The 16,767-nt window shown below is 39.0% G+C and overlaps 1 long non-coding RNA gene across 1 annotated transcript; it reads right to left on the reverse strand.

Annotated features, from left to right (window-relative positions):
- Positions 1-279: 279 nt before the first annotated feature.
- Positions 280-15,732, reverse strand: LOC121975230. Its single transcript, XR_006110291.1, has 4 exons — positions 15,399-15,732; positions 12,344-12,396; positions 542-624; positions 280-448 (listed from the first exon to the last, which is right to left on the reverse strand). It is a non-coding gene; the product is annotated as an uncharacterized LOC121975230 (long non-coding RNA).
- Positions 15,733-16,767: the final 1,035 nt, after the last annotated feature.

A 16,767-nucleotide genomic window follows, 5' to 3' on the forward strand; every position in this document is an offset into this window, starting at 1 on the left:
CTACACTTAAATCATCTTCAAAAACATGTTCAGAACCTGAATTACTATCAACATCTTCAACAACAAAATCATTAGGATCAGAATTTGCATAATTACATCATTATCACAAAAATTACTAGAAAAAGCATGTGAATTGATAAAAGTATGGTCAGGCCTGACAGAATCGCTACTTTCCATCTCTCCACTGGAATTTTGTGCTTGCAGCTGATTGATGGATGATGCAATTTGATCCAACTGTAACTGTATATTTTGTATCCTTGAGAATTGCTGCTCTTGATGCTCACTCATTTGTTGCATAATCTCCCTTAATTTCCATGCTGACTCATCCATCTGAGGATCGTTCTGTTGAAAAGATTGTGGCATAAAATTTGTTGAAACCTCTTGAAATCCATATGAACTCTGGTAGGCTGGATATGACTCCACAAATTGTCCTTGAGCACTTTCATACCTGAAACATGAATTATCCACCCAATTAACATTAAAACCATTTGAAAATGATTCATACCTATTTTGTTGATCCGTGTTTGGGTAAAACTGATACTCAGGCTGAAAATATTGATTCTCCATTCCACTTCCAAAATTCTGAAAATATGGATCCATGCTAAAGAAATCTCTTGTTCTTCACTACAACACTAAAAATCAAATTAGAAGACTCAACAGCATAAAGTTTCAATCACATGAAACTATGAACAGTAAAAGCACTTAAAAATTCAAGAATAAGCCAACATAAAAATTCAAAAAGAAATGAGCAATCAAATCAATCAACATGCTAACAAAGAAAATCAATCAATGCTCAATGCACAATCTAAAATAAACACACACTACTAGTTAGTTGTTCCCCGACAACGGCGTCAAAATTTGGTGTTGGCCATTTTGCATGTCACGTGGCATATCAAATTAATAAAGATTAGAACTCATTTATAAACTAAAATAACACGTGTAGTAAGGAGTCCCAAGTCGTATTTTTTTTCCAAGGGTAACTAGTAAAATGTGTGAGTATTCTAGAATTGATTCGAATTGAAATTCTAATAAAATCACTAATATAATCTGAGAAGGATTATTTTCTTCTAAGCAGGATCCAATTTCTTCTCATCAAATGAACAAAAACCAAATTCGGATTCTCCATTCATAATTCAGTAACAATAGATCTAATCACCAATCAAACGTGTAGAAACTAAAATAGCATTCCATTCACCTTTATAATCAACATCATCAATTAAACTCACATGCTCAAACCAAAGAATGTTGAATAATAGTAACAATCAGAAACTTAAGTCCAGCATTCAACACCTTAAACTACAGATCCAAGTGACAACAGATCTAATGTAGATATCAAAGTCAAGCTAACTAATTAACCTAAACTAAACTAACTAATGTTAATCAGATCTCCTACTTCAAATCAAAAACTAATTTGCAAACAAATTGAGAAGTTTAATAAGATTCGGATTGTAAATACTAAACAATATCAGAACTGGGGTTTCAAGTAAGAAAATCAAAACAGAATTGCATAAGAAAACTCAAACAAAACAAAATGGCAAAGTAACGGACCAGATCTGAGGATCTGAGCAGGAACATCAACAATTCAAAGATAAAACAAATAAATCTAAACCCTAAGCATTCCTCAACTCAAATCCAGGACTCAAATCTCATCAATCTGCTGTGCAACAGAGATGCAATCAGAAACCTCCCCTCAAGCATTCAACAACGATCACCAAGCTTCCAACTATCACCAAAGAATACTCACAGCTCTTGGAAACCTCCCCTCAAGCTCGCATTCATCTGGTAATCCCATCGGCCAAGAAACAGAGCATGGATCTGTGAATTTGCAAATCGGATCGAACGGCCAATTCGACTCAGTTTTGCTATGGAATGGAAGTCGGAAGAAGATCTGACACTCAAAGAAACCTCCCTCTCAAGCTCAGTTGATTGTGAAAATCGCTGAACAAGAAAACTCCCTTACACAGGATCGCGGCGATGAATAGAACCAAGGCGTGCCGAGAAACCTCCCTCTAGCTCTCTCTGATCATCGGAAGATGGACGCCGACAGCTTAAGATCGCCGTCGTTGAAGAAAATAAACTCTCGGATCTGGAAATCGGAATGGAAGCGTCGGCTGTCGCGTGGAGAAGAAGAAGACACTGTAGCGCAAAATCGCGAATCGAACTCAGCTTCTGCACTGTAGCTTCTCACCATTTAAATCATCCTCACAATTGATCAGACGGTCGAGATTGCTCGAGGTTTGATCAACGGTTGGATGATCTCAAATCTGGATCAAAATCTCTGGATCTTCATCAACGGACGAGATCTGCTCCTCATTAGGTCGGATGAGCCGGATCTTCATTGGATGGCTCTGATCTGCTTGATCTTCAATGGACGGTCCAAAACACTCCAAGGCTTGATCGACTTGTTTAGCCCTAGATTTGAGCCCAAATGTGGCCTGATCTGATCGGGTCCATGACTCTTTTGATGTCTACAAAATAATAAACAAATATTAGCATCAAATACCATGAAAATAGGTTAATTTGTAATTAGGTCCAAAATCATATGTAATTATGAAATATTATGTAAAATGTGAGATTAGACTATGAATAAACCATCAAAAGCATGCATTATGAATTAAAATAATATAGTAAAATCATGGTTATCACTGATCAGAAGACTTGAAGATGAATCTTGACAAGGTTGTAATCCATCCGGTCAGTCGCTAAGTTTTCTTCAAGTTGCGTGGTGGGGGCATGTCTTAGAGCACATTCACTTTGCTCAGATTTGCTTCAATCCCCCGCTCGGTTATGATGTAACCAGGAATTATCTACTTTTTACCCCGAACAAATACTTGTTGGGGTTGAGCTTGACCCGTACTTTCTCAGGGATCGGTAGGTATCCTCTATATCTGCACAAAATCTATATAAAGATCGACAACTCAGATGGATTTTATCAAAATATCATCTATGTATACCTTCATGTTTCAGCCGATCTACCTCCAAAACACCTAGTTCATCAACCATTGATAGATGGCTCCTGCCTTCTTCAGTCCAAATAGCATTACGTTAAGCAGAAGGTTCCATCGGCTATGATGAAACTGACCTTCTCTTGATCCTCTTTGGCGAGCAAAACCTAGTGGTATCCCTGGTATGTGTCCATCGTGCAGATCAACTCGTAGCCTATTGTAGAATCCATCATCTGGTTGATATGCGATAATGGATAGTAATCCTTAGGGCAAGCTTTGTTCAGATCTCGAAAGTCGATGCAGACTCGCCATTTATTACCTGGCTTAGAGACTAGCACCACATTGGCCAGCCAGCTTGCGAATTATACTTTGTGGATGTGCTCATCCTCTAGTAGCTTCTTCACCTTCGCTCGGATGATCTGATTCTGCTCCAAGCTGAAATCTCTTTACTTTTGTTTCATTGGCTTGGCATTCGGTCGGATGTGTAATTCGTGTTGCGCTATGATCGATGAGATACCTGGAAGCTCGTGAATTGCTCATACAAACATATCATGGTTTTACCTCAAACAGGCAACCAGCTCCGCCTTCTTCTCCATACTCAGATCGGTCGCGATAAAGGTGTTAGGACTGAAAAGTAGCTAGGGGGGGTGAATAGCTTCGCGTGTGCTCGTCGTGCTTCGTTGCTTGTTTCTTCAAAGTGATGCGCAGCGGAATACAAAGAAACAAACTACAACAATGCTAACAATAGGATTTTACTTGGTATCCACCTCACAAGAGGTGACTAATCCAAGGATCCACGCACACACACACACCTCCACTAATAAACACTCCTTTTCGGTAACTACCGAAGGCGGAGAAGCCCTACAAGACTCTCAATACAAGTAGAAGAAAGAGTAGTAAAGAATAAGCAAAAGCTTACAAGAGATGCAGTAAAAACCCTAACTTCTTCTTCTTCTCATTGCAACTCGCCTCTTGACTTGGATGAACCTCCAAGAACCTTCAAGAACTGGCGGTGAGGAGCTAGAGAGTGCTGGGGAGGAGCTGTGATGAATCTGGAATGAATCGGTGAAGATGTGTCGAAGGAAATGAACGCATACGGCGCAATCGAATCCCGATCGATTGGAATGCTCACAATCGATCGGGGAGGCTGATCGATCCACGGATCGATCCGGCGCTTTCCTCGGAACGATCCACGGATCAATCCACGGATCGATCCAGCGCTTATCGCGCGGAGCAGCCGCCAATCCACCGATCGATTGGGACCTCTGATCGATCCACCGATCGATCCGGGATCTGTTCGTGAGGACTCACCGGATCGATCGGTGGATCGATCTGACTTCTGGATCGATCCACGATCGATCCAGCACCGGATCGATCCACGGATCAATCCAAACCCGCTGGATCAATCGGCCGATCAATCCGGATCTTGGTTTTGCCTAAAGCCCCTAAACCAACATCTAGTCAACCACGACTTGTTGGTACATAAGACCCAGCATCCGGTCCACCCTCGACCAGCTAGGACTCTCTCACCAGTGTCGTCAATCGACCCACTTGGACTCTCACCGATGTATGGGTCAACCTCGACCCATCCGGATTTCTCTTGCCCGGCTTCACTCACGGGACTTTCCCAATCGCCTAGCTTCACCACTAGGTCTTTCCCCGTCACTCAGGATTTTTCTCTGCCCAGCTTCACTCACTGGGTCTTCACCGGCTTCACTCACCGGATTTTCCTCCCGCCTAACATCCCGTTAGGACTTCCCACAAGTATCCGATCATCCTCGACCTACTCGACTCTTCTTCAACCAACTATCAAACATCGAAATCCAAACCAAGACTCAAGCTTGGTCAACCAGGTCAACCTTGACACCGGGAATCTGCACCAACAATCTCCCCTTTTGATGTTTGTCATATTTACAATACCATTATGTTAGGCTAATCCCATAGCCTAAACCTTCTTCACGCCACTAGGTAATGAATCGTAAGTTAAGCCCTTCATTCTCCCCCAAGAGGGCAAACTCCCTCTAGGTGATAAAAGCCTAACTTACTCCCTTTCATTCTCCCCTATCGCACACATCAAACCATGCCCCATTTTGGGCACACATCAACAAATTCACTTGGAAAGCTCTCTTACCATTCTTCACAACTTCACTCGTTGTGATCGATACGATAATGAAGGTCCCATACCCTTCATTAACCTTAACCCTACATTCTCCCCAATGTAGGCAAATGCCCATCCTCGAGCATTATCCACTGAAACCACTTGAACAACGAGGATATCCACTCCCATTAAAGTTCAAACGCTCAACCTCGAGCATTTTCTTAATGAAGGTTAACCACCTTCCAAGGTTCATGAAAAATAATTTTATGTCTTTAAAGAGTCCCTCCCATAAAGACATGGTGGTAACTTCGGTCATTGCATGACTTGGAATCCCCAAACTTTAGGAAACCCAATTTTAGAAGTTTCGAGGTTCAAATATTCAAATGAAACAAACCTCAGCCTAAACTTCAACTTATCCTTCCTTAACTAATCCATCCTTGTTTTCCACACGAAAACACCCTTTTTATGTATACAAATGTATTTTCGGGGTTTGGAATGGTTACCTAGACTAAAATAGGTTCAAAATCTGAAAATAAGCTTTCCCAACCAAAATCAGCATCTTCAATTGATTGGAGTTGGGCAATCAATGTACTCCGAATCGATCCACCGATCGATTCATCTTCTCGGATCGATCGGTCGATCGATCCAAATACCCCGACGAGAATGCCTTCTCAATCGATCGACGAATCGATTGGGCATCCAATTACCGTCGTTGAACAATAATTCTTGAAATTCAATTTTTCAATTTTGAAACCCCTAGAAAATTCTACAAAATTTCAAAATCGTAAAAATTTGTGTAGACATTATTTAGGGTATAATTTATCATGGAAAAATAGTTTTCTATGAAAATACATCATATTTTCAAAGATTGACACAAACTTGAGAACTTGCAAAAACTTTAGTGTTTTCTTCAAGTTTGTGTCTAACTATTCAATGGTGATTACTATCAAAAGATAGCCTTCACCAAGGTTTTCCAAAATCATTTTAAAAACATTTTCAAAACCAATATCCCACCATGTTCCTTGGGCTTAATGCACATGACTTGTACATTAGCTTTCCCAATGATGGGAAAACACATAACTATGTGTTTTGATGAACTTAAAACTCAAGGAAATGCACTAACTCAGCATGTTGAGTTTTGTTCGTCTTCCTAACATCTCACTTGTATCTATTGTGCATAAAACACATACAAGTCATCTTATAGGTCTTTGTGAGATGTTAATTTTGGTTTTGCTCTAACCTAGGGTTCATGCATATTTATCTAGGCATCTTGTGGATATTGACCATCCACCTAGGATGTCATTTGGTATGCCACTTGATGATAACTGCCATTTGTCCTTAATTTTAAGGAAATAACATAATGCATGATAATGTTATGGCATACATCAAAAAGAAATAATTTTCAGAAGAAAATTTCCTATAACTACATGATGTATGTATGTCATGACATGGTATTTTTGAGTTTTTCATAATAAGTCATGAATGCACAAATAAAACATGATGTCATGGCATATAACGGGCAACCAAACATGGCAAGATTTTGCATAATTAAAATATACCTAGATTATCTATCTAAGTATCCTTAACCCTTAGCTAATCCTAAAGCATAAACCCTAGATTGCCCAATTTCCTTAGGAAAATGTCAAAACCCAACTTGACATTTCTTTAATCTCTTGAATTAATTATGCCAATTAAAAATTTAAAACATTCCTCAAATATTGGCATATTTCATTTTCCCATAAGAGTAATCACTTTAAATTAAGGCTTAGATTTGCCTTAAATTCCTAAGACAATACCAATGTCCCAATTTGGTATTTCTTAACACTTGATTTCTTGTGTCATTTAAAGTCATCTCAAATTTCTTCCTTTATAGCACATTTTACTCTTTCCAAGATTAACAATAAATCCATTTCATTTTCAATGGTTAACAAAAACCTTGAAAATGCTCCTTGAGTGTCAATTTCTTCAAAGTTGGGTTAACTACCCTTCTTCTCAGAGTTGACACTCTCTAACCCATCTATGGGATAGAGAAAATGCTCCTAGGAACCCAAAATCTATTGGTGCTCCTTGGATGCTCTAGGTATTCACTAGGGATAACTTCCCTAGATACCTTCCTAGTGACCTTGTTTGGTTTCTTAGAAGTCTTGGTCACTTTTTCTAGGTCAACTCTAGAGATTGCTTCCCTTGTAACCTTCTTTGTGACTTTCTTAGACTTCTTAGAAGTCTTAGTCTATTGTTGCAAAAATACTCTTAGGGATAACTTCCTTGTATTTTGGCTTGACCACTAGACCTAGGGTTGGTTCCATAACTATATGGAACCATATAAGAGATTACATCCTTCTTAGCCTTGGATTGTATCCCAAACCCCTATGGCCAATAGATGACCTTTGTGCTCCTAGACCTAAGCTATGCTCATTTGCCCTTTTAGGATATTTTCCATCCTTTTAGGTCTTTTCCATTTTATCAAGCCTTGACCTCAAGACTTGATTTTCATCACTAAGTCCTTAGTTTTGTTTTCCATTAAATTTATGAGCATTTTTATTTCTAGGCTTGTAGCTAAGGTCCTTAGTGTGATTGCTTAGATTTTTATCTACCTTCCTAATCCTAGGTGTGGTAGTTTTAGCATGTAAGCTACATTATTTTCCTTAATTTTACCATGCTCTCTATTCTTATGGTAAATAGCATTAAAATGATATAAGTTAGAACTAGCATGCTTTTACCATAATGTAAAGGATAGGCTCAATAAAAGTTACATTCTCTTGAGAGCTCCCCTTGACTTGAGCTTCCTCCTCGAGCCTTGACCATCTTCTTCCCCTTAGGGATTGACGCGGTAATGCCCCTTGATTGCAAGAGAAGCACACAATGTGCTCCTTGTTCCGGGGATGGTCTCCTTTGCTTCTCCTTGCCTTAGGTGCCACTTGGCCCTTCTTCTTGGCCATTTAGGGCACTTGCTTTTGTACAGTGTTCCCTACATTCAAAACATATAATATGATTCTTATTATTAATTGAACTATTTATACCTTCTTGTGTAGGGGTGGCACTTGCTCCTCCATTTGATATGAATGTAGAGGCTTCCTCCCGATCCAAATCGATTTCCTCCAATTGATTTATCTTGACTTGTGGAGGTGGAAGCTTCTTCATCCTCTTCTTCTCGACCCGGATGTGAGGATTCTCCTTCTCTCGATCCGGTGTCACGAGTTGCCCTCAATCCTAGAGGTGGAGGCTTCACCTTCTTCTTCATCCTCTGTATACGAAACAAGGAATATGCTCCTTCCTTGCTTTTGATTACACTCCTTGAGAATGAAGCTTCTTGGTTTTCTTCTTCTTCGGAAGAGCATCTCTCAACTTGAGTCCTCCTCTTGATCTTGCTCCAATGAGCTCTTTGGATTCTTCTTGGTTAGGTACAGTGGAGGGATCTCATGAGCCTTTTCCAATTTGCTCCATAGCTCTTTCTTCAACTTCTCCAATTTTCTCCAAGATGTTGCTCGGATAGATTGACCAAAAGCTTAGTCACTTTGTCATTGGCCTCACATCTTTGGATTTGTTGGCTCCATTTGCTCCTTTTAAGAACTTTGCCCTTTGAATTCCTTGGAGCCTTAAAACCTTCCATTAGAGCAAACCATTGCTCTATCTCCATCATCAAGAATTTTCAATTCTTGATCTCCAAGAAGCTTGTCAATGTGTATGGTGGAGCCACCCTTGTATCAAATCCAAGTCCATCTTGGAATTGCATCTTGAAGTTGAGCTTCTTGAATTCTTTGACTTTGATGAATTTGCTCCAACTTCTTCACCTCTAGCTTTGCTTGTTATGTTTGCCCTTTCCGGCGGTGAAAAGCAACCTTGCTCGATACCACTTGTTAGGACCGAAAAGTAGCTAGAGGGGTGAATAGCTCGCTTTGTCGTGCTTTGTTGCTTGTTTCTTCAAAGTGATGCGCAGGGAATACAAAGAAACAAACCACAACAATGCTAACAATAGGATTTTACTTGCATCCACCTCACAAGAGGTGACTAGTCTAAGGATCCACGCACACACACCTCCACTAATAAACACTCCTTTTGGGTAACTACCGAAGGCGGAGAAGCCTACAAGACTCTCAATACAAGTAGAAGAAATGGTAGTAAAGAATAAGCAAAAGCTTACAAGAGATGCAGTGAAAACCCTAGCTTCTTCTTCTTCTCATTGAACTCGCCTCTTGACTTGGATGAACCTCCAAGAACCTTCAACTGGCGGTGAGGAGCTAGAGAGTCTGGGAGGAGCTGTGATGAATCTGGAATGAATCGGTGAAGATGTGTCGAAGGAAATGAACGCATACGGCTTAAATCGACGCAGCGGTCGAATCCCGATCGATTGGAATGCTCCCGATCGATCGGGGCTGGATCGATCCACGGATCGATCCAGAGCGCCTCTGTGACGAACCACGGATCAATCCACGGATCGATCCAGGCTTATCGTACGAAATCGCAATCGATCCATCGATCGATTGGGACCTCTGATCGATCCACCGATCGATCCGAGGGGTTCGCTCGCGAGGACTCACCGGATCGATCGGTGGATCGATCAGAATCTTCCGGATCGATCCACCGATCGATCCAGATCATCGATCCACGGATCAATCCAACCACGGGATCGATCCGTGATCAATCCAAACTTCTTGGATCAATCGGTGATCAATCCAGCAGCTTTTCGCCCAAAGCCCCTAAACCAATATCTAGTCAACCATCACTTGTTGGTACATAAGACCTAGCATCCGGTCACCCTCGACCAGCCAGACTCTCTCACCAGTGTCCGTCATACCTACCCACTTGGACTCTCACTGCAATGTACGGTCAACCTCGACCCATCCGGATTTCTCTTGCCTGGCTTCACTCTGTCCCGATTGCCCAGCTTCACTCACTAGTCTTTCACCGCTTCACTCACCAGGATTTTCTCACCGCCTAGCTTCACTCACTAGGACTTCCCAATTGCCTAGCTTCACTCACTAGGTCTTTCACCTGGCTTCACTCACCAGGATTTTCCTCCTGCCTAACATCCCAGTTAGGACTTCCCAGTCAAGTATCCGGTCATCCTTGACCTACTTGACTCTTCTTCAATCAACCTTGCATTGTCAAACATCGAAATCCAAACCAAGACTCAAGCTTGGTCAACCAGGTCAACCTTGACCTGAGGAATGTTGCACCAACAAAAGGTTGCGGCCTCCGGTCAGGTGGAATGCACCTGAACTTCTTCCTTTTCTTCATAGACCAGCGTGGGAGGCTCTTCTAGGATTGCATTTACCTCCAACCATTGGGCCTTCCGAGCGGCTCGCGACTTAGTTTTTACCATCTCTACATAGCATCGACGAGCTGCAAGTTGGTCGCCATTAACTTTACCGACCAAGTTATCCACTGAAAACTTGATCTTTTGGCAGAATGTGGAGATGACTGCTCAGAATTCATTCAACGCTGGTCAACCTAATATTTCATTGTATGCGGACGAAGCATCCACCATAATAAAGTTTGTTATTCTAGTCCTCTTAAGTGACTCCTCTCCGAGTGATATGGCCAGCCACATCTAGTTGATCGGTAATACTCTATTGCCCGTGAATCCGTATAATGGCGTTGTCGTGGGCTGCAGCTCACTTTGATCGATTAAAAGTTCATCAAATGCCTTCTTGAATATAATATTCACTGAGCTACTTATATCTATAAAAGTTCGGTGAATATTATAATTATCAATTATCGCTTAGATAAACAAGGCGTCGTCATGAGGGACTTCTACTCCCTCTAAGTCTTGAGGACCAAAATTGATCTCTGATCCCTCTGCTTTTTTCTTTACTGCATCCGACAGCGTGGATTTCCAATCGTCGGGCATGTGATTTCTGAGCCCAGTTGGAATCACCGTCAGTCAGGCCTCCTGCGATCATACCTATGTCTCCCCGAGCAGTGTTGCTGTGATTCTCTTCTTCCCGAGCTGACAAGATTGCCAACTCGGCGAATGCCAAAGCGGGCCTCTCATAATCTCTTTGGTCATCTTGCAGTCAGTGTTGTTCGGTCACCAACCTTACCTTCTAGTGTTGTCCTCTCGATCAGCGGTGATGGTGTCGATCAGGAGACGGGGATCGGTGGTGGAATCTTGAAGGAGTCGATCGGCATGACTTCAATTTAAGATGGTAGCAATCTCTGGTGTTATGGGTTGCTAAGCGGAGATAACTACAAAATAACGGGGTCCACAGTCGAGACTCAATGACTTCGCCTGCTCAACCTCCACATGTTGGATTGCATGGGCCCGTGTCTCTTGGTGTTGCTACACTGTGCCTACTCGAGGCCCCTTTGGTGGTTGGTGTGTATGGGTCGCTCGATGTTCCAAAAAACCATCGGCTTGGGGATTACTTCCTTCTTCCGAGCTGCCTGGGTTTCCTCGTAGTTGATGTATTTGGTAGCCGACCTGAGCAAGTGATCGAAGTCTCTCGGGGGTTTCTGGATGAGTGAGTGAAAGAAATTGCCATCTATAAGTACTTGGGAAAAAGAACTTATCAAAATTTCTAGAGTGGTTGATGGGACTTTCATGGTTACTTGATTAAACCTCTTAATATGGACCCACAATGCTTCCTTAGACCCTTGTTTAACTGCGAATAGATTAACATCCATCTTCTAATAGCGACGGTTACTCGCAACACTTCAAGAAAAACTCTAATTAACAATGATTTTTCACCATTGTCGTAGGCAAAAAATCGTTATTAAAAGACGTGTTGTTAAAAGTGATTCTCAAAGACAACATTTAAAAACTGTTATCTTTTGATCAACAATAATAATTTGATAATGATTTTTCACCGTTATTTTTTAATAATAATTTTAAACTGTTGTCTTTGAATGTTTTAGATAACAATTTCACAACATATTTAAACTAATGTCTTTGGACGGAATAGACAATAATTTGACAATAATTTAAAATCATTATCTTTGGTTGTGTTTTGCATCATTTTAAAATTGTTATCTTATTTAAATAATACATTTATAAAACTGTTGTTTTATATTTAAAAGATAAGTTATTTAAATAATTAAGAATATTAGACTAACATACTTCACACTATATATCAATCAAGCCTTACAGAAAATCAATCCAAACATCATCAAATATCATTGATCAAGAACTTACATGCATGAATTACAATAGATGTATCGTCAATAGACTCGTAATTTATCAACAATTAAACCAAAAAGTATGTAATCATATTTCACAAACTTCTAAGTTAAGTTTACAAAACTAAATAATACCCACAACAAATAGAGAATCACGTATACGAATACCAAAATATCTTACATTGTTGGATCAAATTTCCACTCTTATACATCTTCTAAGATATCATTTTCTACCTATGAAAACAAAAATCACATGATTTTAATAAAATTCAACAACAATTCAATAACAACAATAGCATAAAAAAAGGAATAAACAAGCACATCTATTAAAGTTCAAATGTAAACAAGAAGTGCTCTAAGTAGAGGATAAATAAATATACTTAATGTGGATGCTGCCAATTGGATTCATGTAGTAAGAAAAAGCAAGTATTAGTTAAATCGAAGCAGAAAAAAAAGAAGCCAAGCCTGCCATTTTTCTTTTCTTTTCTTAAAATGAAAATTGAATGAGCAATAATTAATAAGAACGTTCTAGTAGATATGAGTGAGACCATTTTGTCTATACAAGCCAGTACTATAGGGTTGAGAAAAAATCCTTTTACTTGGAGCAAGTTAAATGACTATTATAACAAGCCACTACTGAGGGATTAACATACAAGATACACTAAATGCCATAAAAGGTAAAATAAAAACACTTACGTGTATCTGAAAGTAACTTTGCTTAGCCAAGCATAAATCATAGGATACAACTACAAACTATTTTTATTTGTTGTTTTTTCCGTTATTAGGTTTATTAGTCATACTCGTCTAAATTTGGAACCAGATCAATTACGTGTATGAACATCCCCTTCTCTTAACCAAAAAATTAATAATAAGAAAAATTTATCGAGATGAGAATCAGAATAATCTACATACATGAGCATTAGTTAGCAAGAAATAAATTAAATGACTCATTATGGTTTTAAGCATAATGTCACATCATTAAATTTTAACAATTTAGCTACTTGTATACAAATAAAATTTATCAATAGAGAATCAGAATAAGAAGGCAATGAACCTAACAATCAGAATTGTCTCAGAAACCACCTAAAACAGCCTTGAAAACAATCTCCCAAAACTATTCAAAACAACCTCCAAAATCGTCCCAAAATAGCCTCCCAAATGATCATGAATGCCGCCTAAAAAATCAGTTCCCCAAGTCTAAATATTCAAATTATTACAGACGACACAATACACAAGATATATGTTTATATGTAGAAACAATGAAGGCCAAACCAACCCATGAATAAAAAAATAAACATCATATTTGCGACAACATTTCAACATAAATATTATCATTTTCAAATTCAATTACATTCTCCCAAAGAAAAAAAACTGTAAACTTACAATATATTATCACTTTCAAATGCAATAAGATGAACTCATGTACATATCTATTCATAAATATGATCTTGTATGCATTCGGCTACCTCGAATCACACTTCAACAATTTCTTCTTGAGAGTACTCTGCTATTGTGAACTATGAACACACAAAAATTATATGATCTTAAAGAACAAAACATAATTAATTAGAAAACTGATAACTAAATAACTTATAATTTTTTGAGATAATAAAGATAATATTACTATTGATCGCAGTGCATCCCCCTTGATCATTGTAACTTTTTTAGTAATTTGTCTCATAAATTTCATATGTAATAATCGTATTGTTTCGCATTTGGCTGCCTAGGAGCCTATGTTAAATGCAATTCATATTGTCCATTCTTGTTACAACTAGTCAACCAACAATGAGCTAACATATTTAAAATAGTTGTAAATAATATAACAAAACATTAACACATATACAAGTCTGAAACAATAACAAAAAAGTCAAACAATTAATCAAAATTGTATGTAGCAATATGATTAGTAAAGTAAAGTAAGTAAACAAAGCATGAATACGTAAATAATCATGAATTTTCATTATTTCATTTCGTTAGATTAGGTTTAACCTTTATCTTTTTATAGTTTGAGCATGGTAGGCAAGTGGATTATGCCCCTACACTTAGAAGCAATGAAGTAATACACAACACAGGAATAACTATTTAAGTAAAAAGGTAATCCACCTGCTCATTTGTTTATCTTTGAGGTTAATGTTTTAAATTATAAGCCAAATGAATCATATATCAGGTAGAAAGTAATTAAATTTATGGATATAATAACTGAGATTAATTAAAATATTTAAACTAGATTTTATTAACAAATAGAAAAATCACACGTGAGAAATACTCTATATAGAATACAAGTTCATGGATATAATAACTGAAATAAATTATTAGTACCTCATCAAGTATATAGATAGGTGCAAGTTCGAAAAGAAGCAATGACAAAATTAGAGAAAGTACAAGAAGAGCGTGTTGTCCTCCACTTAATTTTGATGATGACTATTTTCAAATAGTATCAAATGCGACATGAATCTCCAGCCCATCCAAGAAATTGCAACCTTTAAGAGGTTTAAGCTTAGCCATCCTTCTAGGTAAATGTATCCTTAACGACTATAAGTACCTCATTCTTGAAAAGTTTAGGTAACAAAGTCAAGTCAGGAAGTGAAATGAGATCTACCTACTATGATAAATGTGAACATGGATTCTATCAATGTTTTAAATTATAAGTCATTGTCACTACAGTAAAAAGTTGCTAATTAACCACTAAGCTCCAGCTTGTGCAAACATCACATTCATAATAAATTTATCATCATTGATGAAATAAACATAAAAATAGTAGCACAAGGGCATAGTTTGCTCTCACAAAAGACAGAAATCAAACAGAAAGACATATGAAGCTTTTACATCATATGTTTGAAAAAAAAATATTCCATTATACTATCTTTTCCGTTCACACTCACCACAAAGAACATTTCAATCATTTTTGTTATGCAGGGCCAAGAGAAAGATACAAGAAACAAATAGTTTCAAATGACCTACGGGATTCAATTAAGACATGCTACATATGTAATGCCCTTTCCTGTACCAACATCTTTACTTCCTGAAACCTTATGCTCTCTTAAATACATTATTACGTTCTTCTAAGCAAAGGAAGAAACACAAAGGATGAGGCATTCAGCAAGGATTACTAGGAATCAAAGTGCACAATCCAGTTTCAATATCGACATAGATCCAAAAAGCAGACCCGATTCAACAAAAAGCATAAGAAAAGGAAAAGGAAGGGTAACATAAAAGCACGATTGGGCAGACAATACCTCCTTCACTCAAACAAGATCAACGAGACACAATGGGCCCCTCCAAGTTTCTCTCCTGCAAGCTTCTTTCCTCCGGTAGGGCTCTGATTCACGTGCTAGGAGATAGCGAGCTTAGCGGCAGCAGCGTGCTGGGAGGTAGAGAAGGTGAATGGTTTCGATCGAGGATTCGAGGAGCTCTCTCTCTAGTCGAGCCAAAGCTTGGAGTGGCGATCGCGTGGAGGGGGGTTTTGGGGGAGATGGGTTTCTTGTGGAGTGTTGGAGGCTAGGTTTTTCGTGTATATGAGTTTTGGCGGACATGAATTGAGCTAGGTTTTTCATGGAGGATGGTTTTAGATCCTAAAATACTAGACAATAGTTTAATAAAATTGTTATCTATTATCATGTAAGTAATACTAATAAATAATGGTTGATTAAAATTATTATCAAGTTAAAAAAAATAAGCTCATAGACAACAATTTTATATTAAGACCATTGTTAAATGGAAAAAAAGATAATAATTTTTTAAAAAATTGTTATCTATTGGGTGTTGTTGAATTCCAAATTTCTTGCAGTGAAAGTGTTTGAGGAACGTCATTCAGAATTCTTTAACGTTACATATGGATTCGATTGGCAATCGCTTAAACCACCTCTGCGCTGATCCAGAGAGCGTGGTGGGGAATAGTTGGCACTTGACTCCATTGGTATACTAGTGGAGCGTGGCCATATTGTTGAACTTGATCAGATGATCCTCGGGGTCAGTTGCCCTCGTGTATTCTCCGATCGCCAGTGGTCTATAATAACGTGGCAGTTGGTCATCCAAGGTCTCTTGAGAGAACTGTCTATTGATCCGCTCGAGAGAGTTGTTGAGTCGGGATGCTTTACCTTTTCGCTCATCCCAGACGGGCGTATCCTCTGACGAGGATCCTTGTGTCTTTTCCGCTCAGTTTTGCTCTTCTAAGGGTGTGCAGAATAATGCTCGGTGATAGGGGATGGATGCATTCGGTGCCTCTCCGAAGGCTCCGGTCAGCCTGCTATTTGGCTTGCGAACGGCGGGGTTTTTCGCTCGGGCTCTGGGATCAGCTTGCTGGCCTATCATCAAAGTTGCGAGGGTCATTCGCTCGGCAGTCAGCTGCTATTTGCTGCTACTCCAACATCTTCGCAGCTCAAGCTTGTATCAACATCTCCAAGTTTTCTTGTGTTAGCATTATCGTAGCAAGTCATCTAGTGCCCTCTATCTTCACATTTAGGCTATAGGTAACTTCCCATAAATGGTGCTAAACATGATCATGTCCGAAAGTGGAGAAAATGGTAGGCTGAGGATGTGGCTTAAAGGTTGATGAGGTGAAGACTCTACGTGGTCTTGCAACACAAAAGACGTTAGTGCTGGGCT

This window comes from Zingiber officinale, chromosome 4B (genome assembly GCF_018446385.1).
Source record: "Zingiber officinale cultivar Zhangliang chromosome 4B, Zo_v1.1, whole genome shotgun sequence".
NCBI lineage: Eukaryota > Viridiplantae > Streptophyta > Magnoliopsida > Zingiberales > Zingiberaceae > Zingiber > Zingiber officinale.